Source organism: Alnus glutinosa, chromosome 10, assembly GCF_958979055.1.
Source record: "Alnus glutinosa chromosome 10, dhAlnGlut1.1, whole genome shotgun sequence".
Classification (NCBI taxonomy): domain Eukaryota; kingdom Viridiplantae; phylum Streptophyta; class Magnoliopsida; order Fagales; family Betulaceae; genus Alnus; species Alnus glutinosa.
In genome coordinates this window covers 15,314,271-15,334,718 of record NC_084895.1, presented here as the reverse complement: position 1 = coordinate 15,334,718, position 20,448 = coordinate 15,314,271, and the positions used below count along the sequence as shown (strand labels likewise).

General features: G+C 39.5%; 1 long non-coding RNA gene and 1 pseudogene across 1 annotated transcript; both read right to left on the bottom strand.

The window, feature by feature from the left end:
* Positions 1-239: 239 nt before the first annotated feature.
* LOC133879091 (mitogen-activated protein kinase kinase kinase YODA-like) lies at positions 240-10,410 on the bottom strand (annotated as a pseudogene).
* A 3,106-nt stretch (positions 10,411-13,516) lies between these two features.
* LOC133880501 (uncharacterized) lies at positions 13,517-15,605 on the bottom strand. Its single transcript, XR_009902308.1, has 3 exons — positions 15,124-15,605; positions 14,797-14,892; positions 13,517-13,928 (listed from the first exon to the last, which is right to left on the bottom strand). It is a non-coding gene; the product is annotated as an uncharacterized LOC133880501 (long non-coding RNA).
* Between the last annotated feature and the right edge of the window lie 4,843 nt (positions 15,606-20,448).

Below are 20,448 nucleotides of genomic sequence, written 5' to 3'. Positions count from 1 at the left end.
ATATTCAGGCACGTAACATCAGACTTGTCTTGGAATTAAATTTTAACAGGGTTTTGCAACTTTCATCCTGCTTTGAAGACAAAACTAAATACAAGGTTTCCACAATCAGGAAAACTAAGTCATACAACCTTCCATTCCTAGCCTAAGAATTCGCAGATTATGTTCACGAGAGATTTCTACATACATTCCACATTTTTTACCTGTGGCAACCTCCTGTTACAACTTATATAAAACACTCGTAACACCAAACTGCAGTTAATTAAATAAGCAAGACAGAAAGTAAGAAAATCCATGTGTATCTTACTATCTTACAGTACTTAGCAAAGTTCATAGACACTCCCTGATACACAAACATCTGGGAGCAGTGCAGCTTGATAAATTGCATTATGCACATTAAAGGAGAAGCAGGCTAACCTGCACTATAGCATAATTCATACATGGAAATTGTGTAACAAAAACAAAGTGACTAACAATTATAGTAAAAATAAATTTCATACCAGAGATTTCACTCCATCTGTAACCCCGACAGCTGAATCTGAAGGCTCAGGGCCAAGAATAGGTCTTTCCAATGGTGCAACATGTTTCACAAACGGGTGCTCCAAAAGCAGAAGAGCTGTAGGACGCTGATTTGGATTGCGTTGCAAACATTGCCTTACAAAATCCTTCCCATGATCTGAGAGGTGATCTGGAATTACTGGGAGTTCCTTGCTATTCCCAATCTTAAACATGGCAGCAACCTTCAAACCATAACATGCAGAGATCAGATAGAAGAAAGAGTAAAATGATTAATACCTAGAATCTATATATATGACATGCATGCGTCCAATACATGAGAGAATGCTCAACTGGCGAAGCTTTGATGAAGTACAATATTTAATGGGGTTTTTATTTTATTTTATTTTTGTTGAAATGCAGGGGTGGGGGTAGAAGGAATTTAAAAGCTTCTACTTTTTTGACTAAACCACTGACCCCTTCATACTGGCTCCAAGGTAGTTTTGTTGTAGCCATTTCCAAAACCGTGCACCCAAGACTCCAGATATCCACTGCAAGGTTGCTCCCATTTGAGTTCCGTATAACCTGGGCAAACAATGCAAAAGAGAATCAAGATCTACTATTGAGAAACGTGGCATGATTAAGGAAACCATGCTAAAAAGAGAAACATTCTGACCTCAGGTGCCATCCAGTAAGGGCTTCCCTTGAGTGATAATGGGCATGACTGCCCAGTAATCTGCAAAGCACAAACAAAATAAGTTGGGACAAGCAGGGTTGATCATGCAACCTCACAATCAAAGTCAAACACCTTTTGATATTTTGTTGCCACTAAGTTAACCTGTGGCCAGGGTTGATCATGCAACATCATTAAAGTTTACAATTTTGTACTTTTGGAAGGCGCCCAAAACCATATGCACTCATATTTACCTAACAGTACCATTTTCATTTAGTGTGATATGGAAAATGATGCTGTCCATACAATTTGAGCAGGAAAGATAGGGTGGGTTTCTTTGAATGTTGCATGATCAACAGTTTTAACAATAGAATCTAGGTTTAGAATCTAGGTTTAAAGTTCTAGAGTTGCTTTGGAGTAAAGATAGTGTGGTCAGTGCTGCTTGAAGTATGGAGAGGTGGTGCTGGGTGGAGGCGAAGTCATTTGTGTTTTCGGTGGTGGAAGGAGCCTCGGTGGTGAGAGTGGAAGAGAGGAGGAGGAACTTCTCAGGATTGGTGTTGCTTGGGGCTCAAAGTATTGGGTGGCTAGTTTCGATGATGGAGAATCTGTTGTGGTTTCCGGGGGATAAGGATTTTGTTAGGTCCTTCAGGGAGGGGTCTAAGGTTCTCATTATTAGACGAGGTGGTAATGTAGCTGGTAGATTCCTCGAAGTGGCAGTTTACGCTGTGGGGGGTCGGAGAGGGTTTATTTGCATCCCTGAAGGATATGAGGGGCGAGGTTGGAGCAAATTTGTTCTTGAGCTGGGTAAAGTTAGAGATTTTCTCAATATTTCGGATGGGCATGGCACGGTTCGTTTAGCTTCAGTTCCAGAGAGGATTCGGAGAGAAGGTGTTGATGTCAATGAAGGTGTTGATGTCAATGAAGGTGTTGATGTCAATGAAGGTTCTATTCCCTTTTTGCCGGTTGGCTCTCCCGGCAAAAATGGAGTTTCTTCCTTCGTGGAAGTACTGCGTAGAGACGCCATTTGTCCGGGGGTGGAGAAGAAGCTGTATCATCCAGTGGTTCCGTTAGGTGAGAAGCGTCGTGAGCACTCGGTTGAGGAGAAAGAGCTGCCCCGAACAGAGAAGCCATTGGAGAAGGATTTTTGTGACCGTTGTGGCGCAGAGAACGTGAAGGATGGGATGGATGTCAGTCTGTGGCCTATGAAGTCTGTTGCTCGAGGCAAGGGGGGTAGCTTCTGTGGTGATTTTTCTGCAGATTATCAGCTGACAGGAGAAGAGCACACGTTTCCCTCTCTTTTGCTGTGGAAAAGCCAGCTGGAGAAGCTAAAGGCTGATGTGGATCAAGCTCTCAGCAAGGTTTGTGAAGGGCTTTGCTCGGTTGGGCCTGGGTCTAAGCCCAAGTGTGGTGGGCGGAAGAAAAAAATTAAGAATAGGAAGAGAAGGCTGCGGTGGGTTCTGAAAGCCCCGAAACCCAACTCTTTTGATCCGTTAGCGGTCTCGGTAGGGCGTTTTGAGGTGGGTCCGTCGCCCGCGTTGAACTGCGGCGGGTCAGAGAGTCCTCCGGCAGTCTCTGAGCCTCCAGGTGGGTCGCGTCCCTTGTCGTTATCGACTAGTCCCTCTGTTCCGGAGTCCAGTTCCGTGCAGGGCACTCTGCCGGTTTTTGTCGTAGCGGCTAGGGAGGATGGAGTGGGTTCGTCGGTGAGGATGGGCTCTTTTCCAGTGTCTCCAGAGGGTTCCGGTGGGTCGTTTTCTTCTACTGGCGTCAAAGATTTGGTGCTTTCCGTTCTTGGTCTTCAGGGTCCGGAGTCCATTCTTGCTGTGGCAGACTCTCCGATGAAGGCAGAAGATGCGCTAGTGGTCAGGGATGGCTCGGACCCTTCGGACACCTTGGTTGTTTCGGATTTTTCTCCCTCTGTTCCTTCTTTGGTTTATGGCACTCTCGTTTTGAGGTCTAGGAATGGGTTGGTATCTACTTCGATCTCTGAGGGGGAGGGTGTTTCTTCTGCGGGCGTTCCTACAGAGCAGGAGGGCTCAAAGGATTTGTCCCTTTTCAGTTTCCAATCTGTTTTCAGGTCTGTAAATATGGAGGGTGGTGTAGGGGATGAGGTGGAGGGTTTGGGCCCATTTTCGGTTCTGCCTTTGGCAGTGGAGATGGACAAAGATTCTGCTTCGAATGTGTCTCCTAGATGGTTGATGGAGAGGGTGAAGGGTTACTACAAACTAGTAGGAGTGTCGTGTGACCAATTTGAAGATAAATTGTTGGCTTTATTTGAACAAACTGAAGCCAAGCGGGACCATTCCTTGGCTGATTCTTTGGCTTTGGTTACCTCTGTATCAGGAGTAAAAGGCCAGAGGGAGATTAAGCGGCTGGATTGCTCCATTAACTATGAAAAGAAGGGAGAGCAATCTTATAGAAGGAGAGGAAAGGGCAAGGGCGTGTCTTGTGTTAATGAAGCTTAATATTCTTTCTTGGAATGTAAGGGGGATTAATGAGCTGGATAAAAGATTGCGTATTAAAGGGCTCATTAGAGAATGGAAAGTTGATTTGGTGTGTTTGATGGAAACAAAAATGGAAGTCATTACTAGTGAGGTGGTTCGAAGTCTATGGGGTTGCCATCATGTGGATTGGTGTTATATGGGGGCTAGTGGGGCTTCAGGTGGGATTTTGATTATGTGGGATAGGAGGGTTGTGGAGAAGGTGGATGAATGCATGGGACGGTATATTTTAGCTGTTTCTCTGCGTAACATTGATGATAATTTCTTATGGGCTTTTGGGGGTGTGTATGGGCCTAATGATGATGGGGAGAGGAGGGTTTTGTGGAATGAGATGGCTGGCTTGATGAGTTGGTAGGATAAACCGTGGTGCTTTGGGGGTGATTTCAATGTGGTGCGGCTTCCAAGTGAGCGATCAGGAGTTGGTGGTTTTTCTGCTGCTATGGAAGATTTCTCGGAGTTCATACAGGGGCAGAGTCTGGTGGATATTCCTCTCCAAGGAGGGCAGTTCACTTGGTCCAATAATCAAGTTTGGTCTAAAATTGATAGGTTTTTGTTATCTCCGGTGTGGGAAGAACATTACCCTGATGTGTCTCAAAATCGTTTGCCTAGACTTTTATCAGACCATTTTCCTTTGATGTTGGTTTGTGGATCGAATAGAGACCGGAAAAAATACTTCAAATTTGAAAACATGTGGCTCAAATCTGTTGGCTTTGTAGAACAAGTGCAACGTTGGTGGGAGTCTTATGATTTTCAAGGTTTGCCGAGTTTTGTGCTGGCTAGCAAGTTGAAAGCTTTAAAAGTGGACTTGAAGATTTGGAATGCGAAGGTCTTTGGTGATGTGGGGAAGAAGAAGGAATTATTAGAAGGTATTAAAGAGCTAGAGTGTTTTGAAAAAGCTCGGGGTTTAGTGGAGGAGGAGCGGGTTCAGAAGTCAGACATGATCGGGGAGCTGGAAAAAACTCTCCTCTTCGAGGAGGTTAATTGGAGGCAAAAATCTCAGGCTCTGTGGCTGAAGGAAGGGGATAATAACGCTAAATTCTTTCATAGGGTGGCCAATTCCCATCGGAGGTACAATCATGTGGGAGTTTTGAGGATCAATGGGGCTTTGTCTTCGGATCCGGTGGAAATTAAGGATCATATTGTAAACTATTATGATTCTTTGTATACCGAGCAGAATTCGTGGCGGCCTAGGGTGGATAGAATTTCTTTCTCCTCCATTGATGCGGATGAGTGTCTTTGGTTAGAACGAGGTTTTGAGGAGCAGGAGGTGTGGGAGGTGGTGCGGGAGATGAACGGGGATAAGGCACCAGGTCATGATGGTTTTTCTATGGCTTTTTTTCAGAAATGTTGGGGGGTTCTCAAAAAAGATATTATGGCGGTATTTTCAGAATTTCATAATAGTTGTCAGTTTGAGAGGAGTTTGAATGCTACATTTGTTTCCCTTATTCCTAAGAAGGCTGATGCTTTGGAGGTTAAGGACTTTAGGCCTATCAGTTTGGTGGGAGGGGTCTATAAAATTATTTCTAAGGTCCTTGCTAATAGGCTTAAATCAGTGTTGGGGAAAATTATTTCGAACTCTCAGAATGCTTTTGTTGGTGGAAGGCAAATTTTGGATTCTGTTCTTATAGCCAATGAATGTCTGGATAGCCAAAGGCGGTCAGGGGAGGCCGGTTTATTGTGCAAACTGGATTTGGAGAAAGCCTATGATCACGTGAATTGGGATTTCCTCCTTTACATGCTTCAGAGATGTGGGTTTGGGGAGAGGTGGAGGAAATGGATTAAATTCTGCGTTTCTACGGTGAAATTTTCCATTTTGGTAAATGGCGTCCCTTCTGGTTTCTTTCAGAGCTCGCGGGGGATTAGGCAAGGTGATCCTCTTTCTCCTATGCTGTTTGTGGTGGTTATGGAAGCGCTTAGCAGGATGTTGAATGCGTCTATGCTCCAAGGCTTGCTTTCAGGCTTCTCAATGGGTTTCATGGGTAATGAAGCTTTAATGGTAAATCATTTGCTGTTCGCGGATGATACCTTAATTTTTTATGGAGCACAAGCTGAGCATGTTCGAAATTTGAGGTGTACTTTCTTATGTTTCGAAGCAGTGTCAGGGTTGAGGATCAATTTAGGCAAATCCGAATTGGTCCCTATTGGCGAGGTGGAAGATGTAGAGTCTTTGGCTCATATTCTGGGTTGTAGAATTGGGTCTCTGCCAATGACTTATTTGGGTATGCCGCTGGGGGCGTCGTTCAAATCTACTTCTATTTGGAATGGGGTTATTGAGAAGGTGGAACGAAGGTTGGCTAGTTGGAAGAAACTTTATTTGTCCAAGGGTGGTAGGGTGACTTTGATTCACAGTACTCTTTCTAGCATTCCTACTTATTATTTATCTCTGTTCCCTGTTCCTGTGAGTGTAGCTAAGAAACTGGAGCGGCTTCAAAGGGAGTTTCTGTGGAGTGGTGTGGGTGACGAGACTAAATTTCATTTAGTTAATTGGCATCGAGTCTGTACTCCAATTAAGGCTGGTGGTCTGGGTTTTCGTAATGTTATTAATTTTAATCAAGCCTTATTGGGGAAGTGGATTTGGAGGTTCTCTCAGGAGCACGGAGCTTTGTGGAGATCGGTGATTGAGGTGAAGTATGGGAGTGTGAGGGGAGGTTGGTGCTCTTTACCGGTAACGGGGCCATATGGTGTCAGTGTTTGGAAGTTTATTCGAAGGGGGTGGAATAGTGTTACCAAGTTCTTGTATTTTTAGGTGGGAGATGGGTCTCACATTCGCTTTTGGCATGATCTTTGGTGTGGGGACAAGCCTCTCAAGCTCTGTTTTCCAGCTCTGTACTCTATTGCGCGTTCTCCTGATGCTTGGGTGGTGGATAATTTGTCTGTGGTAGGATGCGTGGTTCATTGGAATGTTCTCTTTAAGCGCTATGCTCAGGATTGGGAGGTGGAGATGGTGATGTCTTTCTTTAATCAGTTATACTCTACTCGGGTTCGGCATGGGGAGGTTGATAGGGTGGTGTGGAATCTTTCCAAGAGGTGGATTTTTGAAGTGAAGACTTTCTACAAAGCTTTAGTTTGTCATGAGGCAGCCTCTTTTCCTTGGAAGGGTATTTGGCGTGTTAAAGCTCCGAAGCGGGTGGCGTTCTTTGTTTGGACAGCGGCTTTAGGAAAGATCCTAACTCATGACAATTTACGTAGGCGTGGTATTGTGATGGTAGAGTGGTGCGTTATGTGTAAAAAGCATGGGGAGTCCGTTGATCACCTTCTTCTTCATTGTGATGTGACGCGGGTTGTTTGGAGTTCTTTTTATAGCTTGTTTGGGGTGGAGTGGGTTATGCCTAGTAGTGTCGTGGTTTTATTGAGTGGTTGGGGTACTTTGCTGGGTTGTGGTCCTGTTTTCCGTATTTGGAAGCAGGTTCCTTTATGTGTTTTGTGGGGTTTGTGGTGTGAGAGAAATTCTAGACTTTTTGAGGATGTGGAGGTTTCGGTTGGGGCTCTTTGTAGAAATGTGCTTAATATGTTATTTCTTTGGGCGTCGGCGCATAACCTGGGTAGTTTGTTGTTCGCTGACTTTTTACTTTCTTGTTCTTTCATTTCCACTATTTAGGGGCACTTTTGTATACTTCCTGTGTACTAGGGTTGCGCCCATTTGCGCTTTTTAATGAATTCTTACTTATCAAAAAAAAATATTTACCCAACAAGCCAGTCTCTAAAAGGAGGATTCTGCTGATTGATAATTTATGACATTGATCATGCAAGTATAATGTACCATTTTAACAGTCATTCCAATTCACAAATTCAACATGCATAAGTGGGTAGTCATTTGCTTTTGTTACAATCTCACATCAAATCAAATTGATTATGCCTACACTCACATGCTTCGCCATCCCAAAGTCTGCCAGCTTGACACGGCCACTTGGGTCGACAAGTATATTTGCACCCTTAATATCCCTATAAAAAAATCCAGTTTAAGAAGATGAACAATGTTTAAAGTTGGGCAAAATAAAAATTATAGAAGCAGATTTTTGTTTAGAATTACAATATCAAGAAAATGGATAACTCAATTCACCTGTGGACGGTATTTTTAGCATGTAGATATGCAAGCCCTGACAATATTTGTCGAGTATAACTCCGGACTGCTACTTCGCTAAATTGTCCATATTCTTGGAGAAGTTTATAAATAGAGCCACCAGAGACATACTCAAGTTAAATATAAAGTTTGTCACCCACCTGTTCAAGAAGTTTTTAAAACTTTAGTATACACCATTAACTTGAATTGACAACAATATGATGTTTCCCATGATGCAGCACACCAATTTGATAGTAGTATGCAATTAGGCTATTCAAAGTAACAAAAAGTTTGTTACCAAAAGTTCATGACTCAAGAACCACCATAGAAGATTTATATTTACGACAACTTCTTTAAAGTTGGAATCATCCAAGGCATGCACGCTGCTAGATATTTCAAAACCATATAATACAATAATTACAAACATATAAATTAAATCGTAAGTTATAAACCTACCATTTCAGACCCATAGTACTGCACAATATTTGGGTGTCGTAAACGGCTCAATAAAGCAATTTCCTGCCAAAACAGAATGTAATATACTGCTTTCAATCAAAACAAGCAACTAAATGACTTATTTGGCCAAAGTTATAGAAAAGCCTCAACCTTATCATTCAAACAATAGAAAATTTCTTAAATCTACTGGAGATCAAGTTACCTGCATTAATTGCTCAGCGCTTTCTTTAGACTTTGCATCGTCTGAAAATAACGCAACCTCCTTCATTGCACACATTTCACCACTTTCACTAAACCAATTGAGATTATAAAATTAGATATGCACAAACTCCATTAACGACCAACAATTGGAAAAATAAAAAGGGATGAGGATATTGCACCAGATATTTAACAAACAATATTGATCATATTAGATATAAAAACAAGCGCTCATGCAATTGACAGTCAAAGGACTTGACTACCATCAAACATCAAACTTATCAATTCATCTAAAATTAAAGGAAGGAATTCTATGAAATTTTTTTTTATCTTTTTTTTATAAGAAGTGACACATCAGAGTAGGCATCATAGTGACAAGAACACTGGCTTCTCTGTGATGCCTTTTTTTGTTATCAGTCCTCTAAAAATAGGAAGACACATTTCCAAAATCTAAATTAAGAGATAATTAAACACCCAGGTATCTTAGAGGACCTATTGAGTGTTATACATTTATCTGTGACTGAGTAAAAATTGAAAGACATATATAGTAGATCCAAGAATTTTGTTTTAGGGTATATACCTGTTAAACGCGAGATAGACATGCCCAAAAGTGCCTCTACCCAGCAGCTTTCCCTTTTTCCAGCGCGAGCCAGGGCTTGCTGGATTCTCCGCCCTTCCTGGACTTCGCGACATGGAGGGAGATGTTGCCGCTGAATTTGAGTGAGAAAAGGGAGAAGAATTGCAAATTGTTAGGGGAGGAAGTGGTAAACGGTGACTTTGTTGTTTCCCATCCTCGGGCCAGCTCGTCTGTGACTCAGTGGGTGTTCCTCCTGCTCTAGGATGAATAGGTGTGACAGCACCACTATCAAGGGCGGAGAATCGACCTTTTTTGGTACCTCAGATCAGTCAAGCTTAGATGACAATAGACGCACACTAATTGCTGTATTTAATGAGAACTGATAGAGACAACGTTCCCTCTCCACTTTTTAATATTAAAAAAAATAATTTCAATAAAAAAATAAAAAAGGCGGAGAGAGGGGTTTAACGTCTACTTTTTACTTTTTTTTTTTCTTTTTTTCTTTTTTTCTTTTTTTTTTTTTTAATTAGAGTAGTGGTAGGTTGGGGCCATCTTGCCGGCCCATGCCCGGCCCTTTCCTACATGGAAAGGGCCATTTCAGTTTTAACGTAATTTTTTTCTTTTTTTTCAAAAAAAAAAATTCAAAAATTCAAAATTTGAAAACAAAAACCAATGCAGCACCCATTTTCTCATTTTTGTTCCCCGAGCTTCCCCCCAAATTTTCCCTCCCTCTCTCCATCTACCCCAAAATCTTTCCACTGTTGACCACCATGCACTACTCGCCACCGTCGACCACCACGCACGACCCACCAGTCGTTCTCCATCTTCAGCCATCGTTCGTTCTCCGTCGTTCCAGCGACCATTTTCGCACGAGCCCACTACCGTCGTTCTCCATCTCCGACAGAGCGACCGCCGACGAGGTCCCCCACCGTCTGACGACCCATACCCAACCACTGGCAATCTTCCAGTTCTGGCCCTCTTCCATCTCCGGTCGTCTTCTAGTTCCGGCAAACCAGCCTTTTTTGTTTTTTTCAGCTACCATGACCCAGCTCCGTCACCGTCGACCACCACGCACGACCCACCACTGTCGTTCTTCATCTTCGGCCAAAACCCTACGACCGGCCGTCTTCCATCTCCAACCCTCTTCCATCTCCGGCTGTTTTCCAGTTCTGGCTTCCCCCCAAATCCGTCTCCTTCAAGTCTAGGTTTCCGTCAGGTATTAAAGCAAACACCTTTCCTTCTTTTTTTTTGCAGTTATGCTTGTCTTCAATAGCATTTGAAGCCACAGACTCTTCCCTTATGGAAGGAATTCATTACTAGAAATTGGAGCCCAACCACCGTGCGATCTCCATCTCCGGCCGTCTTCCGTCTCCGGCAGTCTTTCTTCTCCGACAGAGCGACCGCCGACGAGGTCCCCCAGTTCCGGCGACCCATTTCCGGCCCAAATTTCCCCCATTTCCGCTCTGGTACCGATCTCCCCCATTTTTTGGTTTTTTCAGTTGTTTTCGGATTTGCTTTTTTTAGTTCCTTGCTGTGATTTGTGGTTTTTTGCTATTGGGTTTCTGGTTATAAAATTCCTTCTTACATGTTTGTTTATGTGGATTATGAAACATTGTAAACCGAAAAACTCCCATGGGACATGATGTTTCAGAATGGGATGTTAATGCTGGGTTTGGGTCAATCTCTGAATGGGTATTGGTTCTTGCTGCCTGACTCGATATTGTTTGCTTGTTTGTGGTTTTTTGATTGTTTTGGGGTAATGTAACCGAAGCTCCTTAGAGGAGATGTTGAAATTCTTGAAGCATGTGGAGTACCCGATTTGTTGGAAATTGTTGGTGGTTTTTTGATTGTTTGATGGTCTTTCCATTTAGTATGCTGGAAGTTCACAAGAAAGTTGCATAAAGATTTAATTTTAATTTTCCATAAAGAATTGAAAAAAAAAAAAAAAAAGGAGGAGGAGGAGGAAAAGAGGTGGGTGATGAGTGTAATTGAATTTGAATCAGGTGAGCTGCACCCACTGGCCCAACAAAGCATTAATTTAAGGATATGGTATTGAATGCAAGTCATGCAATCACTAATGTTAACAAAAATATGATGCTAATTTTTTAATGAATGTTCCAGCTGGGAGGAGGAGGAAATATCATGATGATGTAACTGTAATTGTGATCATCCTTGGAACAAACCAGCGCACCACAAAGGCATCAACTTGCATATTAGTTTTTAAGAATGCCATCTTCCATCTTGCAGAAGTGTACGTTTGGTGGTTTCTGCCTGATAGGTGTAATGCTCAAACTGTATATACGTAATGTCAGAAACACTTTTGTTCTTGTTCTGTACAAAAGTTTATTATTACCACATTCTTGTATGACACTCACAAATTGCACGGTTGCCCTTTTCTGTATGCAAGGCCAGCATTGTTTTCATTGTGGTGAGAAACTTGCAAAGGTGGTTCATAAATTTGATTGAATCTGGTCAAGTGTTCCCATATGGAGAAATAACTTTTATTAGACTAACTAAAGCAAAGTGTGGAATTTAGGTGCTTTTTTTTTTTTCTTTTTTTTCTTTTTTTTTTTCTGAGAATCTCTTTTTCTCCTTATTGAATGGTTGAACAATTAGAATCTCCAACATGCCTTTTCACATCAATATAATAATCCCACTTGTTTCTTCTAAAGCCATATTTTTAGCTTCTTGGCCCTTAGGCTTGTGACAATGGAGCTACTGTTGGCAATAGCTTTTATTTTTGTTTAAGCTTTTTGTTCCTCATGTGGGTGGTTTTCACAAGATTTCTAGTCCACTAGCATATAGATTCACTTGGTGCAATTTTTTTTTTTAATGAGAAATAGGACAGCCTTTTACCCAATTGGCCAATTTTATATAGTCAATCCACCGGCAGGGTGGCCCATGAATCAAATTTGGAGCTCCAAAATGGGTGGCTTGAATAAGTAAGTAAATAAATAAATAGATTCCTGCAGCACAGAAAAAACAAAATGGTCAACAGGTTCTTTTTATGTTTTTCAGAATGTCAAATAGTTTGGATCATTTGGGTTGACCATACTAACCCAAAGGAATCAAAATATGCTATCCAAATGGCATGAAGAGGAATGGAACAAGTCATGTGGTAATAGAAGCACTCTTTTTTTCTTTTTTTTCTTATTAATTTTCCATCTAGTATGCTGGATGCTCAGATTCAAATCTTAGTTGTGCTGGTTCAGTAGGTTGTTGAAGTGCAGATTGGACAATTTTTTTTTCCCTTGATAAAGTTTTACTTTGATATTGATTTTAAAGAGTGCATGAAATCCTAATTTTGATTTTGATATTGATTTTTTTGTCCAATGATCTAATATTGTGATTGAACGATCTAATTTGATGAGTTTATTATGATTTTTGGGGTCATGGTGCATCACGAATTCATGATGGAGGTGGGAGATTGAGAATGTTAGCATTCTGCATGTGGGTCTGATTTGGGTTCTTTGAATGAATGAATGTTGGTTTATCAAAACTCTATTTGGTTGCACCCAAGTTTTCAACTGAAATTGAGTAGAGAACTATTGATTTGATAGATATAAAGCAATTTTTTTTTCTAGATTTCTAAAGCTTTGTAATTTTTTTTCTTAAATGAATGTAGTAGAGAAAAAACTGGTTAATATGAAATGTTGTTTAAGCCGAAAGACGGTTTTCGAGTTTGTTATGTTATTTGGGTTTAAGAGACACGTGTAGATGGATAGATTTAGTCGAACATGTTTCTTGGTTTTCAATAAATGATCCCGTTCCTTGATGTTTAATGATTTATTTGGTGGGTTAAATCTGTGTTTCTGTTGGTGTGAATACCTAAACTAAATTTCTAATTCATAGCTTTGTGTTGCATTTCGTAGGGGGATTGCGGCGACAATGAAGATGATGTTGGAGTCTGATATTTGCAAAATTATCTACCGAGCTTGTCAAAGCGTTTGCTTGCAAAAGTGGTTCCCTTTTTTTTCAGATCCACCGAGTAGCAATGCCATTCAAATTTGGATACAAATGCACACAAACTGTTAACGGCCCATTTGAATAAACAACACTTATGTATAGTTGTGGATATGTTTTAACATGGCAAACATGATAACAAAGGTTCATCTTAATATGGGCTTTTCAACTTCATGTACATACGAGTAGAATTCTAGTACAAGAAATGGAACAATCGAACTCAAAAGACCATTTCCTTTCAGTTGCATACAATGCACCTCTGCATCAACTACAGCCCGAATAATTACCACTGCCAGAGAAGGAAAATGAAAAGGCCTGCAAGGATTTTTAATTGGATGGTTTGACTATTCAAATTTCTGTGATCAATTTTATTCTGTGATGAAGGTATGCTGACCATGCTCAACCTCTTGCTCTGTAGAACTGGTAATTAACTTAGGATTAAAATTGCAATAATGCGGTAAAGAACAGAGAACAACTGACCGAAGTTGACCAAGACAAATGAACATGTCATGGTGGAAAATAAAATCTTGTCCCAACCATCAGTAACACAGCAAATAAAATGAGAGATCCTTTGGCAAATCAACACAACAACCCACCGAATTCCATTTACTTTTCCTGCCTTAAAAAGTTTACAAAACTTAATCGCACACACCAATATGCAAAAAGTTTAGAGAACTTAACCTCACACATCAATATGCAAACATATCAAGATACACGATTTTTACAACAAAAAAGGTTCTTCCAAGTTAAGATTATTAGTACATGCACTTTGGCGTTGTATGTAACCTCTGGAAAGATACTGCTGGTCTCAACTTCTAAGAGAAGGTTATATTTGCAATCTCCTTCAGTAATCATCTCTCCCTCCTCCACGATGCTGAACTCCAGGAAATGAGTTGGCCTGTGTTCCTCATGGTAATATTCACGAGGTGTCCCGAGCTTTCACCCCATACTCCATACTAAGTGCTTGTTTCACCCAATGAAGTTGAAGTTCCATGAACCATTATCCGGAATCTAGAAACAAAACCCATTATAAAATTACCTAGTTAACAAGAAAACCATTCAAGCATGCCACATTCAGCTTTGTGACAACATTCTCATTCCACAATATTATTTTGAACGAAAAAAAAAAAAACTTACAAAATCACAAACCACTCTTTCTCATGGAATTTTTATCAAACATATGGAATGCAAAAACAGAAACACCAATGACCAAAAATAAGAGTCCCACTGCAAGATGAAACCACTCTTTCTTACCTTCCATCATTGCCTTGTCCTTATAAGGATCAGGTATCCCAAAATCGTAGCAAAAAGAAGCTAAAAAAATCAAACCGCAAATCATAATGTAGTTTTTAAATCTACATGCATCTCTTAAACACAAAGAACCCAACAAAATCAAAAACCATCTTTCGGCTTAGCCAGCATTTCATATTAACCAGTTTTTTCTCTATTACATTCAATTAATCAAGAAAAAAAAAATTACAATGCTTTAGAAATCTAGGAAAAAAATTGCTTTATATCTATAAAATCAATGGTTCTCAACTCAGTTTCTGTTGAAAACTTGGGTGCAACCAAATAGAGTTTTGATAAACCAACATTCATTCATTCAAAGAACCCAAATCAGACCCACATGCAGAATGCTAACATTCTCAATCTCCCACCTCCATAATGAATTCGTGATGCACCATGACGCCAAAAATCATAATAAACTCATCAAATTGGATCCTTGATCAGGTTCAATCACAATATTAGATCCTTGTTCAAAAATTTCATCTTCCACCAACAAACCAAAACGAACCCAGACCAAAGAAAATGTAAAGAAAAAAAAATCGTGCCTCGTGTTAAAAACAGAAAAATAAAATAAAAATCAGAGAAACCTAACCTTGGTTCCATCAACGGTGGAGACAGCAAACAGAGAGATGCGGCTGGCTGAGTTGGGGGAACGGAGCTCGCAGTGGAGATGCTTAAAAGGATAACACTACAACATCAAAGAAAATCCAGCAACTACAAAACTCATTCCAATATTTACAGCCACCAAACAGAATCTTGAGAGAAAATCAAAAGGAATAAAAATAATGCATTATCTGCACTTAAACAACCCAAATCTTAGCCAAATCTCGTTGGGCTCCAATTTCTAGTAATTCATTACTAGAAACTGCCAGAGGACAGGGAAAATCGAAAAAAAAAAAAAAAATAGAGAAAACCTTACCTATTTTGATGGTTGGGCTTGTCGGATCTGTTCGGTGGGAAGAGATGGAGATGGGTCGTCGTGGAGGGAGACAGAGATGGGTATGGATCGTCGGAGATGGCGCCTGGCAGTACCTAGTGGTGGGTCGTGTGTGGTGGTCGACGGTGGTGGAGCTGGGTCACGGTAGCTGAAAAAAATAAAAAGGCTGGTTTGCCGAAACTAGAAGACGGCCGGAGATGGAAGAGGGCTGGAACTAGAAGACTGCCGATGGTTGGGTATGGGTCGTCAGACGGTGGGGGACCTCGTCGGCGGTCGCTCTGTCGGAGATGGAGAACGACGGTGGCGGGCTCGTGCGAAAATGGTCGCCGGAACGATGGAGAACGAACGATGGCCGAAGATGGAGAACGACGATGGCGGGTCGTACGTGGTGGTCGATGGTGGCGGGTGGTGCATGGTGGTCAACGGTGGGAAGATTTTGGGGTAGATGGAGAGAGGGAGGGAAATTTTGGGGAAGCTCGGGGAACAAAATTGAGAAAATGGGGTGCTGTATTGGTTTTTGTTTTCAATTTTTTAATTTTTTAATTTTTTTTTTTGAAAAAAAAAAAAATTATGTTAAAACTGAAATGGCCCTTTCCACGTAGGAAACGGCAGGGCAGGGGCCGGGGCCGGCAAGATGGCTCCTGCCTATCACTACTCTTCTAATTAACGTCTACTCTTTTTCAATTCTCCTATTTAATTGCTCATAAGGGATTATGGTACAATGAGTGATGATTTATTACCACATAGACAAAGTAGTAAAAAATTGTATAAAAATGTGACAATGAATTATTACTATAGTACAATTACTTTGTGAGAGTGTTAAAAAATTGTTTATGCAAATAAAAGCACGTTTACTCTTTTCTTTAGTTAATTGAAAACATTTTTAAATTGATTTTTTTTTTTTTTGGCGAAACAGTCAAAAATAAGAAAAAGCTTTAATTTGATTCCTGTTCATCGTGTCCTTTCCTTAACGTTGAAATTTTGGCTGAAATTAGTTGCTATATAAATAACCAAATTAAAACCGATACTATACCAAAACAAAAGCAAAAAAAAAACAAAAACAAAAACAAAAAAACAAAACAAAACCAAAAAACAAAACAAAATTAAAGCCCATATATATATAGGCCATGTTTAGAAATTTCCCCACCCACTTCTCTTCCTTCCTGCGCATTGTACACTGTTCTTGTGTACAGCGTGCAAGTCAGAAAAGTACAACTCTAAAAAAAATAGATTTTTCACTTTCTCATTGTACTCCTAACAAAAAAAAAAAAAAAAAAGGTTATGAAATAAGGAAATACGCATCTTGACATGGGTAAAAAAAAAAAAAAGTTTATTCTGGAGCACGTCATGTATACGCACATTTCTAACAATGAATTTTTTACATTTCCGTTTTACCCCTAGCAAGAAAAAAAATGAAAAAGCGTTGAAGTGAGGAAGTATGCGTCTTTTCAGGAAAAAAAAAATAGTATAGCTCTCAGAAAAATAGATTTTCCACTTTTCCATTTTATCATTGACAAGGAAAAAATAAAAAATGTTGAAGTGAGGAAATACGCATCTTGATTGGGGTAAAAAATGAAAAAAAAAAAAAAAAAAAAAAAAAAAGAAGAAAAAGATTTCATTCTAAGGCGCGTCATATATGTATACGCATATTCTTGACAATGAATTTTTCACTTTCCTGTTTTACTCCTAGCAAGAAAAAAATGAAAAACATTAAAGTAAAGAAATATGCGTCTTGCTATGGGTATGATTTCGTTGACAAACTATACTCAGCACAAAAAAAAAATACAAGAAGGACCGCAATAAATGATCTAACATTTCTCATAACTTAAAGATCAAGTGTTAATTTATTCGGTCTTGAGAGTTATATATAACAATCAAAGAAGAAGAAAAAGATGATTGATCTAAATTTTTTTTGTCTTCTTGAAAATAAAAAATAAATATTGCTTAGTGGGAGATAGGGTTGGTTGAACAAGGAACCGTCTGGTGATCGTGGAAAGTGGTAAGTAATTTCATAGAGAAATTTGACATATATAATTAGGGTATGATTTCGTTGACAAACTATACTCAGCAATTATTCGTCTTAATCTTAATGTGATTACATGTAAACATATATTCATACGTGTAGTCCTTTTCTACAACTAAAATAAGCTTATTTTACCCGGAGAACAACAAGAGACATGTTAGCTGAACAACAATTTTGCACAACAATTACACAATAATGTTGATATGTTCAGTATTTTCATTTTTATTTATTTGATTTTAAAAAAAAAATATTGGACACATTAGCATTGTTGTGTAAGAGTTGTACAAATAACATATCTCTTAAAAGAAAACAAAAAATATATAGGATGCTGTTGAACTTCATAAATTCATTTTTTTTTATGTCCCTTTTTTAGTTTTTCCATAAATTATACTTGAGATTATATATTCAAAAAAAAATGCAAAACGTTCGTGTTAGAATATAAATAATTAATTAATTCTTTTTTTTTCTATTAATTTAAGTTTTTGTGACAATTGATAATTTGACATAATATCAAAGCACGGATAAAAAGATCACTAGAGACTTAAAATGCTCGAATTAATTTGTTGAGGAGATCACGTTCAATCTATAAAGCTTTGTCAATTTCAAACTTTTTAATACCCGGAATAAATAAAAGGTAGAAGAAAATAGGATTAAAAGACATGAAAAATAAAATAGATTGAAAAACTAAAAATAAATCCAAAATTCAACACTGCTGAGTGGCAGGTCTGCCACGTCAGTAAACCATGTTTTTGTTTATATATACACGAGGTGAATGCATTCGACCAATCAATTTTTTATTGATTAGTCCTCATCGTATAGCTACACGGATGGATATGGTTGCAGTTATTTGCAAGATTTGTATTTATAAAATGTAGATATTATTTTTAAAAAATCAAATCATGTTTTTATTAATTGCATCCGCGTATTCACTACAAAAAAAAAAAAGGCAAATTCTGGACGGTTTTAAACCGTCTAGAAATGCAAAAAAACCGTCTGGAATCAATTCCAGACGGTTTTTTCTGGACGGTTTAAAACCGTCTAGAATATAGTGTCGCTAAATAAATTTTTAGACGGTTTGGGTCAAACCGTCCGCAATTACAGACGGTTTGACCCAAACCGTCAGGAACCAATTCTGGACGGTTTTGGGCAGAACCGTCCACAAAAATTCTGGACGGTTTTACCCAAAACCGTCCAGAACCTGTTTTTTTTTTTTTTTTTAATTAATTATTATTTTTGTCCAGCGGTCAAGGGTCGAAGCTAGTTTCTACGTTTTCTACTGGAGTCCAGAAATATCCACCGAAAATCGATCAGCTCCGGTCACCACCATCGACCCGTTCAGCCGCACCAAATCTGCTACAAGCTAGCTAATCGACGTCTTCCTCTGTTTCTCTTCCACAGCCACAGCCACAGCCAACCACCCCCCTTTCACAAATCAACCAAAAATATATACCTCAAACAATCAAAAAAATAAAAGCAAACCCATCAGCTTCAACCCATAACAATCACCGAAACCCACCCCAATCACCAACCCATCAGCTCCAACCCACAACGACCCAGTGCCAATTTCGGCCGAATCAGCCCGGAAACCCCGATCAACTTCCTCTGCTGCCTTCTCCGATCGGCGATATTCCTCCAGGCTTTGAACACCAAGTGCAAGAACGAGCTCGAGAAGTGGATCTCAGCGATATTGGAGCACGTGACCGTCGACGACCTCCTGGTGCTCTCTTTCACCTACGACGGAGAGAGGCTGTTCGACCTGGAGAGCGTGAGGAGAATCATCTCGGGATTCGCGGAGAAGGAGAAGAGCGTGGCCGTATTTAACGCCGGTGATTTCGGAGAGCACTGCTCCACTGCGATGCAGAGAGTCGCCAAGACCGTGGACGCGTATTTGGGCGAGATCACCACCTAGTGAGAAGGACCAGAGAGACGAGAGAGAGAAGAGAGATTTGGGGAGAAGAGAGTTTTGGGGGAAGAAGAAGACTGAGAGATCAGAGAGAGAAAGAGATCCTTGGTTGTGATTTTGGTTGGCAAATAAATCTGACGGACGCGGTGAAATAAGAGGTATCACGCGGATTGATGACGTGTTGTGGAAAAAAGAAATTCCAGACGGTTTGATAAAAACCGTCTATAAAATTTCAGACGGTTTTAACTAAACCGTCTGGAAATAAAATTTACCGACGGTTTTAAAAAAAAACCGCCTATAAATTTATAGACGGTTTTTATAAAACCGTCTGGAAATGAAAATTTCCAGACGGTTTAGTTAAAACCGTCTGGAATTTTATAGACGGTTTAATCAAACCGTCCATAATAAATTTTTTCTAGACGGTTTCAAAAAAACCGTCTGCAAATTTTATTTTCTAGACGGTTTTAGAAACCGTCTAGAAAAAAACCGTCCATAAATGTCCTTTTTTTTGTAGTGATTTATTGCAATTACTAAAGGCAGTTATTATTCCCGATTCACATATTAGGTAATAACCTTTTTGGGCCTAGTTTAGTTTTTTGGACCTTCTTTGGTTCTCTATTATAGCCTATTTTAAACAATTTTAAAATCATATAAGTTGATTTTTAGTATTTTTGACTTTTTTTTAATTTTTTTAAGTCATAATCTTTTGAAAATATATTAATTTCAAATTACTTTTACATTTTTGCCCAAATGTCACTATAAAAAAATAAAATAAAATTTTACCAAAATTTAGTGGCATCTCAGACTTTAGTGGCTTGCCATTTGTGACGTGTATCACAGGTCACTAATCACTACATAAAAAATTGGTTATTTTATTGACATGTCACTAACTTTAGTGACGTGTTACTTTTTAACGTTGTGTCAATAAATTTAGCGAACACGTCAAAGATGTTAGACTTTATGTTTGAAAAAAAAAAAAAAAAAACCTCAAGCTGCTTTCTATCAAACCAGATTCAACTTAAGTTAAGATAGATGTTCAACCAAAACATGAATAGAAGCACACAAGTCGAGAATCAGTAACTCTACATTTTTCTTCCTCACTCTCTTCATCAGATTCATCTGTATCTTCCTCAGACTCCTCCTCAACCCCATTACCTTTCTTTGAATCTTGAGCGGGGCTGCAGGTATACAAAAAAGCAACGTGACAACAGTAAGAACCATGCCAAACTAACGGGAATTTGTATAACATTTTTATAATCCTAGCAATCTCTAAACTTCTCACCTTTGTGATTTGTTTTCCTGCGGGTTTGTCATCATCTCTTCAGAATCACTCGATCTCCTCATCCTCTGAACTATGATCACTTTCATCTTGAGCAGTTTT